The 20,870-nt window shown below is 36.3% G+C and overlaps 1 protein-coding gene across 1 annotated transcript in view; it reads left to right on the top strand.

Moving 5' to 3' along the window:
* Nucleotides 1-12,199: 12,199 nt before the first annotated feature.
* LOC129261828 (centromere protein H-like) overlaps nt 12,200-20,870 on the top strand; it is a 35,394-nt gene continuing 26,723 nt past the window's right edge. Inside the window, exon 1 of the mRNA XM_064099780.1 lies at nt 12,200-12,412. The gene's annotated coding sequence lies outside the window, so the exon portion shown is untranslated. The remainder of the gene's footprint in view (nt 12,413-20,870) is intronic.

Consider the following 20,870-nt stretch of genomic DNA (forward strand, 5'->3'; position numbering starts at 1 on the left):
AATTTTGCATATTCCGTTCCTGATACGAATCATTGATAAACGACCGTTTTCTGTTTTCAAAATCATAGTTCACTCAATATTTCGTTTTTGCTTTTCCGTTTCCTAATCGGAAAAAGAAAGAATTGTCTGATAGTACCTTGATTAGGTAGGCCTACCAATTTACTACACCTGGGTGAAGAGTGGCAAATGTATATCGCCTGGTAAGAGGACCCGATTTGGTGCTGTATAGTGCGGTTCGAAAATATATTTTCATTTTCATGCTGACTTTCAAAATCGAACTTATCATACAACATAAAGGCCTTAGATAGAGTTAAAGTCAAAGCAATATGTGTGACTCATAATAATCCTTAAAATAACTTACATTGGCAGTATTTCCCTGCATAATGTTTTGGGCACCGACATCTCTGAATGCCGCCTTCTTCTTCTCGGATCCCACCGTTCTTACAAGGATCTAGAATATATTATGATTGATTGATTGATTTCATTTTATTTCTGCATTAAAGATAAATATGCAACATAACATCTACAATGGTGATACATTTAAGTTTTACAAAACAATAAAGCAATAGTCATAATAAAGCAATGAAAAATAAATAGCATCAGGAAGCAATATTCAATTAAAGAAAATATCAGTTTAAACGAATGCAGGAGACCGCCATCGTGAGCGGTTTAGCTTGAAAATGATGGCGGCCTTGTAAAAATGGTACATAAATAGTACATAAACGGTACATAAATATGAGACGTATTTTAGGTAAGCAATTTAGATGTCATGACAAAGGATCAATAATAAGAATGATAATAATAATAATAATGATAATAACGACAATAATTATTCTAATAATACTGATACTACTATTACTATACTTCTACTACTACTAATAATAATAAGGACAAACAAACGAAAAGGGAAATTAAAGGGAAAATGGGGGAAAAGGGTCATGTTGGAACGGCCCTGCACCCTTCCCACATGAAAATGAAAATAACGAAGACGGAAAAGGAGAAAAAAATGAAGGAGTATGAGGTATTCATATCCTGTTCATGATACACACCCTCTTAATTCGGTCGCTTCAATCCTTCGCAATATCAACCCCAAAATTTCACAATAAGTTTTAATTGTGCAGCCCCACCCCTTGGAAATTTCTGGAACCGCCCTTGACTGCATCTGCATACGTACCCGAAAGACAAGCTACAAATTTGCTTGTAGATGACACATATTCTGATGCCCATGCCGTTAAGATAGGATTGACTTCCTCCAAGTTCATCTGACCTTGGTAATGTTCATCGTTTTTATTTTCCTTCCCACAGAAGATCATTGGTGATGCCATTACACCTTGTGCCCCTGTTATAGAATGACATAAAATACTAGTAAAAACAATCAAATAATAAGTAATGAATAAGCCTAGAATGATCCTGATGCTCGTGGCATCACTATAAGTGAGATGAATATTTAATGGTGCACACACTCTAAAAACAAATCAGTCAAAAATGACTAGTAAGAGGGTCAGCTCGGTGCGACTGTTATTCTAGTCTTATTTAACTATTTTCTTGTCGTATTTTACTAGATCAAAGTTATTTCTTACTACAATATATGTCAGAATGTGACTAGACATATCATTTTGCACCCAGCTGAATATTGGTCTAGTCAGTGTGACTGATTTGCTTTAAGAGTACACCAGTAAAAACAAAAATAAGTAAACAAAGGAAAAACAATCATGAGAAAAGTCTTCCATCATACAAAACGTTGCATTGAAAAAAAATCAGCAAAATATAAATTACAAGAAATTTATAAGAAATCAGTTTAAGAATTAAGGGATGTTGTCGAATGTTCCAAGAATTAGTGTAGAATAAATTTTCCGCTTTCTCTTTTGAAACATTTTTTTTTCAATTAGTTAACGAGAAGCTATACTTTCGCAAGTATCATTATTCTTAGAAGGAAAGGTCGTTTGACGGGCGTACCTTTAAAAAAAATGACTTAAAAAAAAAAGCATGTTATGTGTCACCTTCTTTCCATTTTCTAAACATTGTGGCGACACAAGAATAAAACAAAAATCACCGACTCTTACCAAGCCAGAAGAATGAAAGTATGAATCCAAAACGAAACATGATGGAGGCAAGCTTTATCTGACTGATGTTCATGCACTTTACAATGCTGAAGGCTGTGTGGGTTTAACCTCATATATGTGTGGAGACAAACATTATAATCTTTGTGCTTTGATTTTAGCGATATGGAATTTAAACTTGTTGGTTAATCACCACGCTCTTCGACTCTATATGAAAGTATTATTACCCCCTTAAAGTGTGCTCTTTTTTATTGCCAAGGCATTGTCAACCATTATTGATTTCCCAGCATCCTTCATTTCTTTTATAATGTTATTGGTTAAAATTCCTTTCACGATTCCAGACAAAGAGGCAATATTCATGTTCAGTCTGTTCTTATGTACCATTTTTATTATTACTATTAAGTATTCAATACCCACTGGTCTACAGTGAGAGCCATGAATACACGACCAACTGAGGCGCCTTATGTCAATAAAATCTTAAGAGCTAGATTCGCATTTAATGTTCATAAAATTAAAATCAAGTTATAAAAACGGGTATTTTCCAGTTTGATGAAGCTTTCCTCAGGGCCCTGGGAACGATTTTTTTGGCAGGGGATGCTGAAGTAAATTTAACAAGCAAAAAAAGAAAAGAAAATGATTTCACTACAAAGTGAAGGCCGTTAAGGTGAAATTTGAGAAGCAAAAAAAAAATTTTTGCTACAAATTCTTGGTAATTTTCCTTATATTTTCCCATTTGCCACACCTTCCAGAATTCCTGGGGGTGCTGCCTATGGAGAATAATACATGCAGCAGCCCTGGGAAAATCTTGGGGGTGCTTCAGCACCCCCACTTCCCAGGGCCATGGCTTTCCTGTTGAAGAGCTAATCTTACACAGTAAAAACGCTGTTTAAGATGTTATACAACGCTGTTTACTATATGAAGCTTATAATATTTGTTTAACCGTTTAAACAATCATGTTTAATTTATTGAAGATTAGATATCAAAAATTAAACTTTGTTGCTTAAGATTTAAACACTTGTTTAAACTGTTTAAACAATTACTGTAAGGTTCATATAGTAAACAGCGTTGTATAATTTTTTTTACTGTGTACCCATGCAGTTTGGAATGCTTATGACTGTATTTGGGCGACATTTTTATATAGTGACTTTGTTTAGAGCTTGCATGAGTACAGGTGTCACGGTCCTAATTAAAAAAGGAAGGCAAAAATATTCATTTGACCCAACCCATTACAATTTTTTTTTTGATATTGCTGATTGACAAAAGTGTATAATTAAATATGATTGGCCATCTAACACTGTAGGGAGGACAATTACTGAACTTCCTTTGCCCCCCAAAAATGGGAAGAAATATTGATGATTTTCAAAACTATTTTTTGACTGGCGGAAGAATTAGGGTTACTTTACTATTTCAGGTGATGAATTTGATCCCGTCAGGAGATGCTGTCTTTATAAATGCCGATCTATTATTAAAATGGCCGGTGGAGGTATACCCTATTTCGGGTCAGATATAGAATGTCATATCCTATATAGGCCTACTGGTAGTAAACATTCAACCTTCTAATTTCATATTTTTTATGGATTTTTTAACAGTCCCATTCATCTTCACTTGTATACCTTCTGCAGCGTAGGAATATTCATTTTTGCCTAGGTCTGTTACTGTATGTATCGATCAGGATGTGCGTTTGTTCATGCCTCTGCATATCAAACTTCCGGCTATACAGGTCCTATTGCATTGGGAACATAATGCATAACGGTTTGTCATATCAAGAGTATTCAGAACTGAAGCAAAAGAAAAAAAAACTTATCTTTAAGTAAATATAGTTGATATCCACCAACGAATTTGTAGATCCGCAACGGAATGATTCGGAATCCGTAGATCCGTACGTTAAAGGTCAAGTCCACCCCAGAAAAATGTTGATATGAATAAATAGAGAAAAAACAAACTAGCATAACACTGAAAATTTCATCGAAATCGGATTTAAAATTAGAAAGTTATGACATTTTAAAGTTTCGCTTAATTTTCACAAAAAAAGTTATATACACAACTCAGTGATCTACACAACTCAGTGACATGCAAATGAGACAGTTGATGATGTCCCTCATTCACTATTTCTTTTGTTTTTTATTGTTTGATTTAGACAGTATTTCATTTTTTTTACAGATTTGACAATAAGGGCCTACTTGACTGAACCATATTTTATTTAAACAATGGTAATTCCACATGTTTAGGGTGTAATTCATATTTGTTTCATGTGGCAAAGAGGAGAAAATTAGAATATTTCATATAATAAAATACAAAAGAAATAGTGAGTGTATGGCGTCATCAGTCTCCTCGTTTGCATACCGACCAGGAAGTGCATATAACTGTTTTACATCCGATTTTTATGAAATTTTCAGTGTTATGCTTGTTGGATTTTTGTCTTTTTATTCAAATCAACTTTTGTTGGGGTGGACTTGTCCTTTAAATATACAGAACAAGAAACATTTATAATTAGAAAAGTACAAAGCCTTGAAAATGCATTGAAATTTCAAGGCTCAAAATCCTCAAGGCCAAGGCCCCCTCAAGGCCAAGGCTTTGAAAAAGTAGGCTTTAAAGCGCCTTAAGGCCAAGGCCGAGCATCAAGGCGCACTACAACACTGGCACCTCCCCGTGCTCAAACCAGCCTACGCCCTTGCAATAATGCAATTAGATTTGATAGGACCCCTTAATCAATCCGATTTTCATATCCGCCGCAACAGCGGCGTTTGCTCCGATAATCACTGACCCATTAAATTCAAATACACACTCTTGTTCGGCCTGAAAGTATAATTTCGATAATTTTCTATCCAATGAGATTACACTCTTTTCGGGCCTAACATTAATTTATTTACCGCCTTGCATGTATAAGGCTATTTACTAAGGATTTTCTTTGAGGGTATATAGGCCGACAAGACATGCATTTTTACCTCTGCCATTTTTCCTCTGCTCTGCCATGCATGATATATACTCTGTCAAGACACCGACAAACCGGTAAATTGCCAATTCGTCTCCTGCCATGAGTGCCATCTCGTCCACTCACTACATGGTCTGCTTTCATTTAGTCTATAATGCCATTCCGTCCATCAACATTTCGTCTAACAGCCACTTGATCCTTTAATCACTATTTCGTCTATGACCATTTCGTCTCATAACCAGTTGGTCTAATATCCATTTCATTTACATTCTTTTGCGCAATTTAACACTTAGTCCGATATTAGACCAAATGGCATATGGACTAGATGGCTATTGGACCAACTGGTTATTAGACGGAATTGCATTAGACTAAATGAAAGTAGACCATGTGGTGAGTGGACGAACTGATGGTAGACAAAATGATAGTAGACGAGTTGGCAATTGGACGAATTGCCATTAGACGAATTGGAAATAAACCAAAGGCGAAATTGTATCAAGGGTTTATAGTCAGACTTTGACTTTCACCACCGTGGCAAAAATTGTTTTCGAACCCGGGCTATGACTATCCCCCACCCATGCAGGCTGGGCCATTGTCACCAATCGAAAAGGGATTTTAAACACTGTAATTTCTTCTTTCTTACGCCATCGAACATTATAAAAAAATGCTATATTATTAGTGATCTTCCTTCCCCCTCTACTAGCTCCCATTTATCTCTCACTCTCTTTCCATTCAAACTCTCACCCTCTCTCTCTTACTTTGCTTCACCATTTCTCCTTTTTCACTCTTGTCCGGCTTTACTTTTCTTTCTTTCCTTCTATTTTTTTCTTCCTTCCTATATTTTCTTCTTTTGTCTTTCTTTCTTTCTTTCTTTCATTCTTTCTTTCTTTCTTTCTTTCTTTCTTTCTACCCCTCTCTGTCTCTATTTGTTTATTTAATTCTCTCTTTCATTTTTTTTCTTTCTACCTTTCTTTTTCGTTCCTCTTTTTTTTGGTAAACCTCTAGACCTGCATTTGGGAATCATGTCTTAATGTCTATGTTATGTTCAGTTTGTTAATAATGCTGAACTGTATTTTAATGTTAATGTTCTTTTTATTACCAGCTAAATAAATGAGGAGAGTCATCTGACAAATGTTTGATTTCGTTAGATAATCCCCAGACATTAGCTGGTGTTATGTCCTTTTTTGGTCTTTTCTTTTTCTTTTATTCTGAAATTGTATTTTGAAAATTGTATGATGATTATTTTCAATGTACTGATATTATGATTGTAATTGTTTCTGGAAATGAAATAGAATAGAAAATAAGATAAAATAAAGGTGAAGAAAATGATTATATAATCATCCTATATATGATTTTTTTTTTTAAAACATTTTACGCTTTTTAATTCATTTCATTTTTCAAGTCTTATTTTAGATAATGAACTATGTGCAATTGTTATTGCTGCCCTTTTCCACACCAAAATTTTGTTCTTTTTACTTAGGTAATTCATGCCCGCTCTCCTGCTCACTTCTCCCTCTCTCGATCCCTTGCCTTTCTTCTTCCTACCCTTTCCTAGCCCTACAATTCCTTTCCCGTTTTGTATTTGTATTGTTTTTGTGGTACAGGCGTATATATCCCACCACATGCTTTAGCGTTTAGAGAATGACGCAGTGGCGTAACAGGCGGGGGGCCCCTGGCAGATCTCACCGGGAAAGTTAAAAAAACGGGAAAAAGTAAAGGGAGGGAGAAAGAAAGGGAAAGGGGAAGGAAAGGGGAAAAGGAAAGGAGGAAAAGGAAAATGAAAATTGAAAAGAAAACGAAGCGAAAAAAATTTAAAAAAATAAATGGAAAAAGGAAAGTGGGAAAAGGAACGAAAGAAGAACATTAATTTTGAGAAAGAACAAATCATTCCGAAATAGGCCTATGTAATGCAACGGCATGAAGGGAAATAAATTAAAAGATGACAAAATGGCAAACAATTACGGGAAATGAAGGTAGATTGGAATTAGTCAAAAGCTAAACTAGAAAACAAAGAAAAGGAACAAGAAAAAAAACCTTAATAACACGACCGGGCTGCCGAGGATTGAAAATAAAGAGCGGGAAGAAAGATTGACTGCATACAAAATTGTGCTATAAGTTTGCTAAATTTTATGCAAATAAGCTACCGGGGCTTTGCCCCAGACCCCACGCAGTAAGGGTTCTTCATCTATAACTGTCAAATGGCTCTATAACGCCCCCTGTAGGGACTCTTTATACATTAAGCTTTACTGGCGTACAGGCGCGGGGGTCTTGGTTCCACACCCAAGAGGAAATAAAAGAAATTATAGGAGACAACGTATAATGAAATTAATGGAAACAATGAAAAGTGTTATTTGCTGAATATAATGGAAAAATCTATCACAGAATTTGATTTCATTAGGCAATTTTTTTTTCCAGCTCGTTTTGCTTGCTGGCGACTTTTTACCAATTTTCCCACAGTTGCTATATTTTGCCCCCTCAAAATATTTGGTTCAACTGGGTTGAATAAATGTGTTGTGCCAAGCTATATTCTGTATATACCCGCGATTTGATTAAAAATAGCGGCAATCTGCGAGTTTTTAATGGCTGTGATATCAAGAAGTTCCGGGGGCTCCGCCCCGTACCCCTACCGCATAGCACTACCGTATATGAATATGGAAGGGTTGGGCCATGGTCCCCAAAAGTTCTACAACCAAGAAAAAAAGGAGGAAAGAAAAGCAAAGGAAAAGTGTAGGATATGATTTTATTTACTGAATATATAATATAAAAAATATCTCAAAGTTAGATTCTCATGAAAATGTGATTTTTTTTCTCGCTCGCTTCGCTCGGGACTTATATTAAGCAGCTTTTTAGCACATGCGCCATACTGCGCCCCTTTTTTTTTTACTCTATCACGCTACTGCCGCAAATAATCCTGTTCACAGTGGCGTACGTCCAGACCACACAAAAATGAATGGAAAGAAAGAAAAGTGAAATATATTATTTTCTGGATATCATGTCAAAATCTATCAGAATTTTGGATTTTTGTATTAAAAATGTCAAAATTTTTGCTCGCTCGCTCGCTTCGCTCGCAACTTAAAAAAAAAGGATAAATTCTGCCCGATACGCAATATCTGGCCCTCTCAAAATCGTTGCCTTATTACACCATTACGCCTGTTCATACCATGATATGACCGGGAATTTTTTGGCTCTTGCCCCCCCCCCCCCTGGCAACCGACCCCTGTTACGTCGCTGTTCTCAAGACCGTCGTGTAGGTTCTACTGGACCGTGGCACAGGGCCGTGGTGAGAGAAGTATCAGTGGCATTTTCATTCCTGTGCTGTATAATGCGCTATTTAAGCATGGCCGTACGCAGGGGGCACTTGCCCCCCCCCCCGAAATTTCGAAACCCTGGTTCGAAACTTATATTTTTTACTGAAAATTTCACAAAATGTATGCACGAAATCCTTCAATTTCACTTTACAAAATGCAAAAGCGCCCCAATAAAAAATTCGGTCGCTTCGCCCTTGATTTTTTTTTTACAAAAAAGTTCATTCGTGCTTGCCCCCAGTGAAAAATTTCTGCGTATGGTCATGTATTTAAGTATATTATTGTTATTATTACCAACCTCGATCTTGTCAGTTAGAAAAATTGCGTTTTGCCTACCGGTAGGCTGAAAGGGGGGGGGGGGTTCGAGTTGAATGAAAATTTAACAAGCAAAACAAAAAAGTTTTCACGTCAAAAAATTGAAAAACAGGTCTTTTCGTAACAAAAAAAAACTGACATTTTTATCACAAAAATCTAAGTTTGTGATAGATTTTGACATAACATTTAGAAAATAATATCATATTTCACCCTTATCCCTATCCTCTTGTCTTTTTTTTCCTTGGTCGTGAAAAATGGGGGGGGGGGGCAAAACGCCCATGTCCTATAACAGTCATTTCTTAGCTTTATTCTTATAAAACAACATAAATGTGTAATAATATCATAAGCCCTATTTAGATAGTGCGACCGCGAAGCGCGAGTTAATTTTTTTGGGATTTCATGTATTTTGTCCTGAAAATTGAACATTCTGGACATTCTAGATAAATTTGCGTTCGAGCCTGATCGAAAAGGGAATTGTTAAGGACGTTTTGAAGTTAGTCATTAAAACGACACATATTTCAACGATGAAATTATGCGAGCGCTAAGCGCGAGCTGAAAATTTTGACATTGACCTTAAGAATTGACATTCTAAGCATGCACTTTTTGTAATCATTAACGGTAAAGGTATATAACCAAACAATTGAATTTTTAATTTGCGTTCTAGCCTGATCGGAGAGGACTTGGTAAGGACGTTTTGCAGTTAGTCATTAAGATGACACATATTTCATAAAATTTTTATGATATTTATCAATCTAATGAGTGCGTACAATTTGTTATCGTTAAGGCATGAAAACTGAATATTTTAAGCACTTTTGTATTCTTGAATAGGATTCATGGGTTGATATATTTTTAACAATTAATGCGAACTCAAATCGCGAGCCGAAATTTTTGATACACTGTCATAAAAGGGGGATTTTAAGTAGTTTGTTATAGAATTAATATAGAGGTATGCATAACTCACCAATCAAAATGCGAGCGCGCAGCGCTAGCTGATAGGACCTTGTCTCTGACAATCACACCCGAAAAGGGATATTTTGATAATCTTATGGAATACACAAAGACAATAGGTAGGCCTACTTGGCAAATTAAATAATGCGAGCGCACAGCGCAAGCATGAAAATGTTGATATTCACACCATAAAACGGACACTTTAAAAAATCAATTTGTAAATCAAACAAAATAATGAAAGCTCGATATCTGAGCTGGTTTGTACATTGACTTCAAAACTTGATATTTTAAGCTACATACCAGCCTATTGAGCAAGATTTGTATCTCATCGAACATGCAATGCGAGCGCGAAGCGCGAGCGAAAATTCAATATAGTGACAAGAAATATTTTTTTTCATTTTCATTTTCATTCATTGGTTTTTCATAAACACATTAAGAAAATACAATAATACAGATAACTGACAAGCAAAACATTTTATATTAAAACATATCGATTTTTAGAAGGTTGCAGGGGTTGCCACTATAAGCTAAGCTTGACTGCGTGGTAACCCCAGAAAACAATGATAATTATTATTCATCCTACGTATCTTAACGTAAGGGTGCATGTGTATAATGGCGGGGGGGGGGGACGCTTGGTCCTCATGATGTATGCTTTATTTTGATTCTTGGTTGTTGTTTTTTCTGTTTTTGAAATTCTGTGTTTCATAAGATATAGAGAAATAACAATTTTCCATTTTACTTTGTGAATATTTATTCAATAATGATTTAATACCTTTTTTGAAAGGAGAAATGAATCTTAACTGTTTCAATGAATTTGGCAATGTATTCCATATGTCAGGCCCATGATGTCTAAGTGTTTTATGTTGTTCTAGGATTGTCTAAGTGAATATTCTGACAAGTCCGCGTTGGATATGAATGTAAGTGGTTATTATTATGAAAAGAAATCGGTAAATACAGGAGGAAGCAGTTTGTAATGATATTTATTTATTTATTATTTATTAAACAATATTTCAATAGGGTGCCCTTTCAGCAAAAGCTGGTATCAAAAGGGGCCCTAAAAGCATAAAAACAAGACATGTATATACAAGTGGTAAAACATACAAGGTAAAACAAGGTAAAAACATTATATAAATCATACATATTAGAACACAGAAAGGCATGCAAAATTGAGTTATTAAAATATTTGTGGTACAGGAATCATTGACATTTTAACATTTGCTGGACATTATATATGATTTGAGTTCTTTTTTAAAACTAGAGAGGGTGGATAGGGTTTTTAAATGAAGGGGTAAGGAATTGAACATTGATATTGAGGAAATAATGAATGAGCATTTATAGTATTCAGTATTGCATTTTGGGACATCGAGCTGTAGATTGGAGGCGGATCGTGTATTTACGTTATATATGTTTTTCGGATACTAATTTAAAATGTTCATTAAAAAAGTCGGAAGATAAGTTATTTAAGCTCTTAAATATAAATATACATCGAAAATACATTACTCTTTGGGGAAAGGAGAACCATTCAAGTTTTTTAAATAACTGATCAGACGGGGTGAGGACGTTTGCTTTGAGTATTATTCTGGCAGCACGTTTCTGAAGTTTTATTATTTGATTTGTTTGTGTGATAAATCTTAAACCCCATACCTCACAACAATAGTCAATTTGACTTTGGATTAAACAGTTATAGATTAGTTTTGCAGTGGTAACATCAATGAATGGATTAGCCCTTTTCAGTATGGCGAGAGCAGCACATACTTTTTTACTAACGTGTTCTACATGATCATGCCAAAGAAGTTTATCGTCTATTATGACACCTAAACACTTAGTGGAGTGAACCTTATTTATTACTTTACCATCAAACGTGATAGAAATATCTGAATCTGGATTATTATATTTGTTCATTCTTTGTCTTGATCCCAGAATCATCATATTTGTCTTTTCAACATTGAGAATTAACTTATTTAATTTTAACCATTGGTTTAAAGCATTTACATCTTCTTGTAAAGCCAATTTCATACTATCTATATCGGATCCTGATAAAAATAATGTTGTGTCGTCGGCATACATTAATGTAACTTGACCATTCTTTATTACATTCGGCAGGTCGTTAATAAGTACTAGAAAGAGTAGCGGACCTAATATGGATCCTTGAGGTACTCCGATAGACACACTTTCTTTCTCAGAAATACATTTGTTATATTGAACACATTGCAATCTCATGTTGAGATACGAGTTAAACCATCTAAGTGTTTTATCGGAACAGCCAATACGCTGGAGCTTATTTAGCAGTACACTCGTGTTAACAGAGTCAAACGCACGTCTAAGATCAATAAAAACAGCGCACACAAGCTGACCATTAGGGCCGTCTGCACCATCCCGAAGTTTCAAATTAGCGCGCTATTTCTGATCCGGCAAATTATCCCGATCTGAAAAATCTCGAGATAGTTGGCGGTGCAGACGCAATTATCGCGCTAGTTCGTAGGATTAATCTCGAGATTGCAATCCCAAGTCAACTCGGGTTTATTTGCAAAATAGCGCGCTATTTTACGAATTATCCCGCTAATTCGTCGGTGCAGACGCACTCGAGATTGGACTCGGGGTAATTTATTCATGACGTCAGTCCATAATGCAATTCGCGTTCCACTTCCGCCTTGGTCAAAACATAAACACGTGCGAAAGTCAACTTTATACATGCGAATAGCGTTCATAAGCAACGATGGTGTCCCCACCAGTGAATGGATTTTGGGAGAGACCCCGGGAGAGACCAGACCGAAGGGGGAGGCGCTCATCGCATCGACGATGGTCATATTCAATAACAACACAGACAGCAGTGTTGTCTTATTCCTTCGCAAAATGTGAGCAAATAGCATTTCTTTCCTCCTCTCCCTCTCTCTCTCCCCCTCTCTCTGTCGTTGCCTCCTACTCCGCCATCATATTTCACGAAGAATACATCACTTCTTCACTCGCTGAGCTGAAAGGATTGTTGCATAACACCGGTTGAATTCGGCGAAAGTACTAGTGAAAGGAGTTCATTGCTTGCATATCGCGGGAAGTTATTCAAAAGCGCGGGCCGTTGAAACTCCAAGATCCGAAAGTGCGCATGCCCGGAATATCGGGCTTGTTGCCTCGCTCGAGCAGATAGCTCCTCGTGGGATGGTGCAGACGGGGTTTCTTGAATCTCGAGATTAATCGCGAAGAGGGCTGATCGGGCTAAAATCTCGAGATTGAGCAAACTCGGGATGGTGCAGCACCGCCTATTGTCTATTGCTTTAGACCAGTGATCCGTCATTGAAGCTAAAGCGGCTGCGGTTGAGTGACCCGGTCGGAAACCGAATTGTACTTTACTCAAGATTGACTTTTTGGTAAGATAATCGTAGAATTGTTGATGGGCAAGTCTTTCAATTATTTTGCTTATCGTGGGGAGAATTGAAATTGGGCGATAGTTACTTAAATTTGAAGTGTCACCTTTTTTATAAATGGGTAAGACTTTTGCGCATTTCCATTCATCAGGGTAGGTGCTCTCCAAAAAGGATTGATTGATGAAATTTGTAATGTAGGGTAGAACAGTTTGAATTGAAATCTTTAACGGTTTCGCTCCGATGCCATCCAAAGCGCACGCTTTAGATTCTTTTAACAAATTGAAAACCTTCTTTACCATATCTTCATTTACGGGTGAGAAGTTAAACGTATCTTCTGGTGGTATTGAATTACACGCTATGTTATCATTCTGGTTATTATTTATACATACAAATAGCTATTTGTATGGTATTTATATCATATATCTTATACGTTTTTAGACGATAAAAAGATGATCAGTGTGTGAAAGATATGTTGATTTTGTGCAGATCCTAACAGCTTTTTTTTGTAATAAAAGTAAATGTTCAAGGTTGGTTTTACTACAGTTTCCCGAAATAAGGTTACGATAATTTATATATGGTAGTACCAATGCATTTTATATCATTAAAAGGGAATGCTCTGGCAAAAAATACTTCAATTTGTATAATATTCCAATTCCTTTAGCCATTGATGAGGATATATTGCTTACGTGCAGGGGTGTCGATCCATTTTTCAGATTGGGGGGGGGGGGGGCAAAATCATGAATCAACTTTCCAAAGGCGCTCGATCACACAAAACAAACTCACACACACACACACATATGCCTATATATATATATATATATATATATATATATATATATATATATATATATTTATATATATGACTCATGAGATGTCTCATCAACAAATTAATGCGAACGCGAAGCGCGAGCTGAAATTTTTTAGTATACTGACCTGATAACAGGAAAAAGGTGCCTGTTTAGGACTGTTTGAAGTAGTAACTCATGAGGAGAATACATATCTCAATACACAAATAATGCGAGTGCCGAGAGCGAGCTGAAATTTCTTTATATTCTGACCTGAAAGCTTGATATTCTAAGCATTTTTGGTACCAATGATTAAGATGGGTATCTAAAAAAGCAATAGATGCGAGCGCGAGCTGAAAATTTTGATATTTCGATCTGAAAAAAAATTGAGTTCAGTGGACGTTTTTAATACAGAACAAGGTATATATTCAACAAAAGATTATTGCATATCGAAGCGTTAGTTCTTTTTAGGTTTAGACCTGAAAGCGGGACATTCTATTCACCTATTTAATCATTGAAAAGTATGGGTTTTTGCTACAGAAATGATGCGAGCGCGAAGCGCGAGCTGAAAATTGTTATATTCCAATCTGAAAAGCTGACATTTTGAGCACGATTTTAAATAAAGAACGAGTTGTTTATCTTAATCTCGCTTGCTGATTTCTGTGTAATATTACAATCTTATTTTATTTTTTGTACATGCAGAATTATTGGGGGGCAAAACGATATGTTTGCCCCCCCAATATTTTCATTGGTGGGGCGATCGCCCCCCCCCCCTTGCCCCCCCCCCCCCCCCCCCATGATCGACGCCTCTGCTTACGTGTTGGTTCCATGATAAATGTTTGTCTATTGTAATACCAAGAAATTTCACATATTCTTTTTTATCTATTGGCTCATTGTCAATTAGAATGTCTTGGGGAAAATCGTCATTCCTATGAGTAGTTTGAAAATGAACAAAATGAGTTTTACTTATGTTTAAATATAACTTGTTACATTTAAACCACGACGAAACATTTTTTAATTCCAAATTCATTGTATTAATCAATTCATCTAAATTTCTTTGAGATAATAAACTGTTGGAGTCGTCAGCATATAAAATAAACGAAAGAATTTAGGAAGAATTTACTATATCATTGATATATATTAAAAACAGAAGTGGCCCGAAAATCGAACCTTGTGGCACTCCACAATTAGGACAACGGAGATTTAATATCATTAATAGAGACGAATTGTTGTCGATTTGAAAGGTAACTTTTAATCCATGACAGATAATTTTTAAAAAATTATCTGCCAAGTCTTCCCCTGGCCTTATTTTATTTACTTGTCTCCCTCCTCTTATTTTTTCATTTTCTTTTTTTCCCCTCCGGCTTTCTTTCACCTTCTTTTATTTTTTCCTTTCCCCTTTTTTCATTTTTTGTCCCGCTAATAGGGGGTGCCCGGGCCCCCCTGCGTACGCGACTGCATGTTGCCTACTGAAGAATGGATTCAAATGGATTCACATACATGTACTTACCAAAAATGACCATATAACATATTCACTGCTGGCCTTACCAACAAACGCAAGAGTATGTCCAATCCCGCGTGTTCTTAACTTCAAGCCAGTCCCATCGTTTGAGTATGGTATTATGTTTGTATCCAATGCGGGTTCATATGGTAAATAGAAACTACAATCTGGAGTAAAAAAAAAATGCTACGAAACTATAGGAACGATGTATTTCAAACCGAGAGGGATTGTGGCTCAGTAGATAAGTCTCCAGACTTTGAACCGGGTTCGAATCCCAACGCAGTACTCGCGTCCTTTGGCAAGGCCCTAATCTACATTTGCCACTCTCCACCCAGGTATAGTAAGTGGATACCCGGTATAGAAAGAAATTCCGAGCGTCCGATAAAAATGTAGCCGTGCTAAAGCCGGGGAATGAGTACTAGTATGCGTCGCTTAGAAGCATTGTTTCCTGTTTTCAAAATCATAGTTCACTCAATATTTCGTTTTTGCTTTTTCCGTTTCCAAATCGGGAAAAAATGAATTATCTGATAGTATACCTTGATTAGGTAGGCCTACCAATTTACTACACCTGGGTGAAGAGTGGCAAATGTATATCGCCTGGTAAGAGGACCCGATTTGGTGCTGTATAGTGCGGTTCGAAAATATATTTTCATTTTCATGCTGACTTTCAAAATCGAACTAATCATACAACATAAAGGCCTTTGATAGAGTTAAAGTCAAAGCAAGATGTGTGACTCATAATTATCATTAAAGTGACTTACATTGGCAGTATTTCCCTGCATAATGTTTTGGGCACCGACATCTCTGAATGCCGCCTTCTTCTTCTCGGATCCCACCGTTCTTACAAGGATCTATAATTATATGAGACGTATTATATAGGTATACATTTCAGATGTCATACCAAAGGATCATAATGATGATGATAATAATAATAACAATAATAATGATAATAATAATAATAATGATGTAAGATGATAATAGTAATAATAATAATGATAATAATAATAATAATTATAATAATAATAATAATAATAAGGAAGGCACAACAGAGTAGCTGCTGCAGTTCATTGGGGTCTGGCCAAGAAGTACCATTTACCCCATGCGGAAAAATGGTACGAACATCGGGCAGAGCCTGTAGTAGAGAACGACGATGTAAAACTTTTATGGGATTTTAATATCCAGACAGACAAGGTCATTGAAGCTAGACGACCAGACATCGTTCTCTTAAAGAAGAAGGAAAAGGAATGTCTCATCATAGATATTGCGATTCCGGGAGACTGCAGATCGAGCTTGGCGTAAAGAGGAGGAAAATATACAGAAGTATAACGATCTGGCATGGGAGCTGAGAAGGATATGGAAGGTGAAGACGAAGGTGGTACCAATAGTCATCGGAGCCTTAGGAACAGTGACAACAAGACACAGAAGCTTTCTGGCTGTTCTAGGAGTCGAGGTGTCCTTTGAAACGATACAGAAGGCAAGCTTGCTTGGAACAGCTCATATCTTACGGAAGGTCTTGAATTAGAAAGAGAAGTGAACAATGAGAAGAGGACCCATTTGATAGAATATAGAACAATAACCCTAGATTTCTGGAAGAAGTCCGGTTGCTGTTTGATATACCAACAGAACATCAAGTTGTGGACAATGGAAATAATAATGATAATAATAATAATAATAATAATGCAACACTTATCCCCGCCCCCCCCCCCCCCGCAGCAAAAAGAAAAAGAAAAAAAGAAAGGGAAATTAAAGGAAAGGGGGTAAAAGGAAAATAAAAATGGGGTGGAAAAAGTCATGTTGGAACGGCCCTGCACCCTAATTCCCACATGAAAATGAAATTGGCGAAGATGGAAGAAAAAGAAAAAAATTAAGTGTTACGATGTATTTCTATATCCTGTTCATGATATACCTACACACCCTCTCCCATTCGGTCGCTTCGCTCCTTTGCAATAGACCAGTTCGTAGTTACTTCATGGACAATTTTGGTCCGTGAATGATCTTTCATTTCTTTCATTATATATGCTAGGCAGATTTCAAAGCAAGATATTACGTAAGCTTGCCTTACATAGCAGGATGAAGAAATTGAATAGACCAGTTGACTAGAATAGCACACCAATGAACACTTTATGAAGGTATTTGTTGCATTCCTACTTTGAATGCTTATCATAGCATGTTGCACAATGTCAGTGGCGTAGCTATGGGGGGACACGTACCCCCCCTGAGATTTGGTGTGCCCCCCCCCCCCCCCGGTGCCCCCCCCCCCCCTGAAAAAAATTGGCGGAGCAAAAAAAAAAAAGGGAGAAAGAAGAAAAGAAAAAGAAGGGGAAAGACAGAAGGAAAAAAGAAGAGGAAAATAAGAGGAAGACGAGTGAATAAAATAATTTTTGGGGAAGACTTGTAAAAAAAATCTTTCATGTTACTAAATAAAAATTTCTCTCACGCTTCGCGCTCGATATGATTCATATCTTGCTCAATAGGCTGATATGGAGCTTAACAAATATCAAGTTTTGAAGTCAATGTACAAAACATATTTCAGCTCAGACATCGAGCTTTCAGTATTTTTTCCATTTACAAATTTAATGCACTCTGTAAAAAGTATGTTAATATGGTCTACATATCAACATTTTAAGCTCACGCTGCATGCGTGGTCGCATTATTTGATTTGCCAAGTTCCTATTGTCTTTGTGTATTCCATAAAGTTGTCAAAATATCAATTTTCAGATGTGACTGTCAAAACGTAGGCCTATTTAGCGCTGCGCGCTCGCATTTTGATTGGTGAGTATACTCTATATCAATTCTATATAAGCAAACAAAACCCCCAGGCCTTTTCATTACATTTTATTTTAAAAAATTCAGCTCGCGATTTGCGCTCGCATTAATGGTTTAAAATGTATTAACCATTGTAATGCGTAGGCCCCTATTCATAATTTAAAAATGCTTAAAATTTCTAGTTTTCAAGCCTTAAAACCAACAACTTCCACACTGTCATACGCATATTAGATTAACAAATAAGAAAACTATCATTTTCATGAAATTCCTATTAACTAATTTGGGTCTTTTCAGAATGGAATATCGACAAGCTTAGGAATAATAGGAAGATAGTCATCATTTTCATATGACAAAATCTCCTTAGAATGTCCCGGTCCTTTGTTAAAACAATAACAAAAAATATCAGCTTGCGCTTCGCGCTCGCATCATTCATTAAGTGTGATCCATATCCACTTCTCAATTTTCCTACACAGTACTTTGCGCTCGCATTAATGGTTAAGAATGTATTAACCATTGTAATGCGTATTCATAATTTTAAAATGCTTAAAATTTCTAGTTTTCAAGCCTTAAAACCAACAACTTCCACACTGTCATACGCATATTAGATTAACAAATAAGAAAATATCATTTTCATGAAATTCCTATTAACTAATTTGGGTCTTTTCAGAATGGAATATCGACAAGCTTAGGAATAATAGGAAGATAGTCATCATTTTCATATGACAAAATCTCCTTAGAATATCCCGGTCCTTTGTTAAAACAATAACAAAAAATATCAGCTTGCGCTTCGCGCTCGCATCATTCATTAAGTGTGATCCACATCCACTTCTCAATTTTCCTACACAGTACTTGAAAAATGGTGTTTAAATTAACCTTTTTCAGATTGTAATATCAAATGTTTTCAGCTCCTCTTGCATTATTGATCTTCATGATTAAAAAGATGTATTCAGAATGCCCAGATTCTAGGTCTAAATCTAGAAATAAAACGCGCGCACGCATGTTTATTGAGACAGCCTGCATGTTCTTTATTTAAAATATGCTTAAATTATCCAGTTGCAGATCAGAATATCAATAATTGTCAGCTCGCGCTTCACGCTCGCACTATTAATGATACCCAATTAACCATATCATATTCATGATTTACAAAATATGAATAGAGTGTCCCGCTTTTAGGTCTACTAGTATATCTCAATTTTCTTCAGGCATTCGCATTAATAATTGTTTAATTGCATACCTATCCAATTTATGATTACAGAAAGTGCTTAGAATGTCCTTTTTTAGGTTGGAATGACAAAAAGTTTTAGCTCGAGCTTCGCGCTCCCATTATTGAAATATGTACCGTATTTGTGGGTATAGCTGTAAACAGTCTTAACAGGTCCCTTTCCGATCATGCTAGAACATTTATTAAAAATTTCTGCTAGCGCTTGGCGTCCGCAGTAATTATCAAGTTACATACGCATCTTGTTCAGGGTCACAAACATTGCCAAGAATGTTAAATTTTCAGGACAAAATACATGAAAGATTTAAAAAAATTCGCTCGCGCTTCGCGCTCGCTCTTTTTTTATATTGGGCTTATGAGATTATTTCATATTTATGTTGTTTTATAAGAATAAAGCTAAGAAGCGACTGATCAGGGAAAATATAGGTGAAGATAATTTTGGGCCCCATCCCCTATTGGCGAAAGTCGGATCCGCCCTTGAGACACATACACACACATACATAACAAAAAATGTGCCCCCCTGAAAAAGCAAGGACCCCCCAGTGCCCCCCCCCCCCCAGGAAAAAATCCTAGCTACGTTACTGAATGTAATTGTTAAAAATTCCTTTCACGATTCCAGACAAATTAAGAGAATGTTATTATGTTTACCCTTTTTATCAAGTATTCAATACCCAGCCACTGGTCTAGACAGTGAGAGCAATGAATCCACGACCAACTGACGCGTCTTTTGTCAATAAAATCTAAAGAGATTCGCGTTAATGTTCATAAAATTAAAATCGAGTGTATGAAAACGGGTATTGATGAAACTTTCCTGTGGTTCGAAGAGCTAATCTTACCACACTGCAAAAACTCCGGTGTTGATTTAACACCAGCCCGGAATATATATCTGTCCACACCAGAGAAGTATTGAAATAACACCAGTTTGAAATCAAACCGATGCTGTTTTAATACTAATTGGTGTTGTATAAACACATATCTGGTGTTAGACCAAAACCAAACTGGTGTTGTTTAACACTTCTCTGGTGTGGACATATTATATAGATTCCGGGCTGGTGTTAAATCAACACCGGAGATTTTTCAGTGCAAGATCGGAATACTTATGAGGACAACATTTTTATGTAGTGACTTGGGTAGGAGCTTGAGTACAGGTGTCACAAGTCTATGATTACAAAAGGAAGGAAAAATAATAATTCGACGTACCCAACCCAATCCGATGTTTTTTTAAATTTGATATTGCTGATTGACAAAGTCAAAAGTCAATATCTAACGCTGATTATAGGGAGGATAATTACTGAACTTCCTTTGCCCAAATTGGGAAGAAATATCGATGATTTTTAAACCATTTTTGACTGGCGGAAGCTAGAATTATGGTTACTTTACTGTTTCAGGTGATGAATTTGATACCGTACGTCAGGAGATATCTTCTTAAATGCCATGATCTATCTTTAAAATGAGCCGGTGGAGGTAACCTTTCTGGACGTCAGATATATGCAATGTCACCTATCCACTGGTACTTTTAGTGGTATAATTATGTTAACATTCAACCCTCTAATTTCGCGTATACGGTTGGTCATATATATATCAAGGGCATTCATGTTGACTCGATGTTGTTAATCCTAGGTCAAAATTGAAGCAAAAGAAAAGAAAAACAAACTTATCTTTACATATCCATCAACGAATTTG

The sequence above is a fragment of the Lytechinus pictus genome, chromosome 5 (assembly GCF_037042905.1).
Source record: "Lytechinus pictus isolate F3 Inbred chromosome 5, Lp3.0, whole genome shotgun sequence".
Lineage (NCBI taxonomy): Eukaryota > Metazoa > Echinodermata > Echinoidea > Temnopleuroida > Toxopneustidae > Lytechinus > Lytechinus pictus.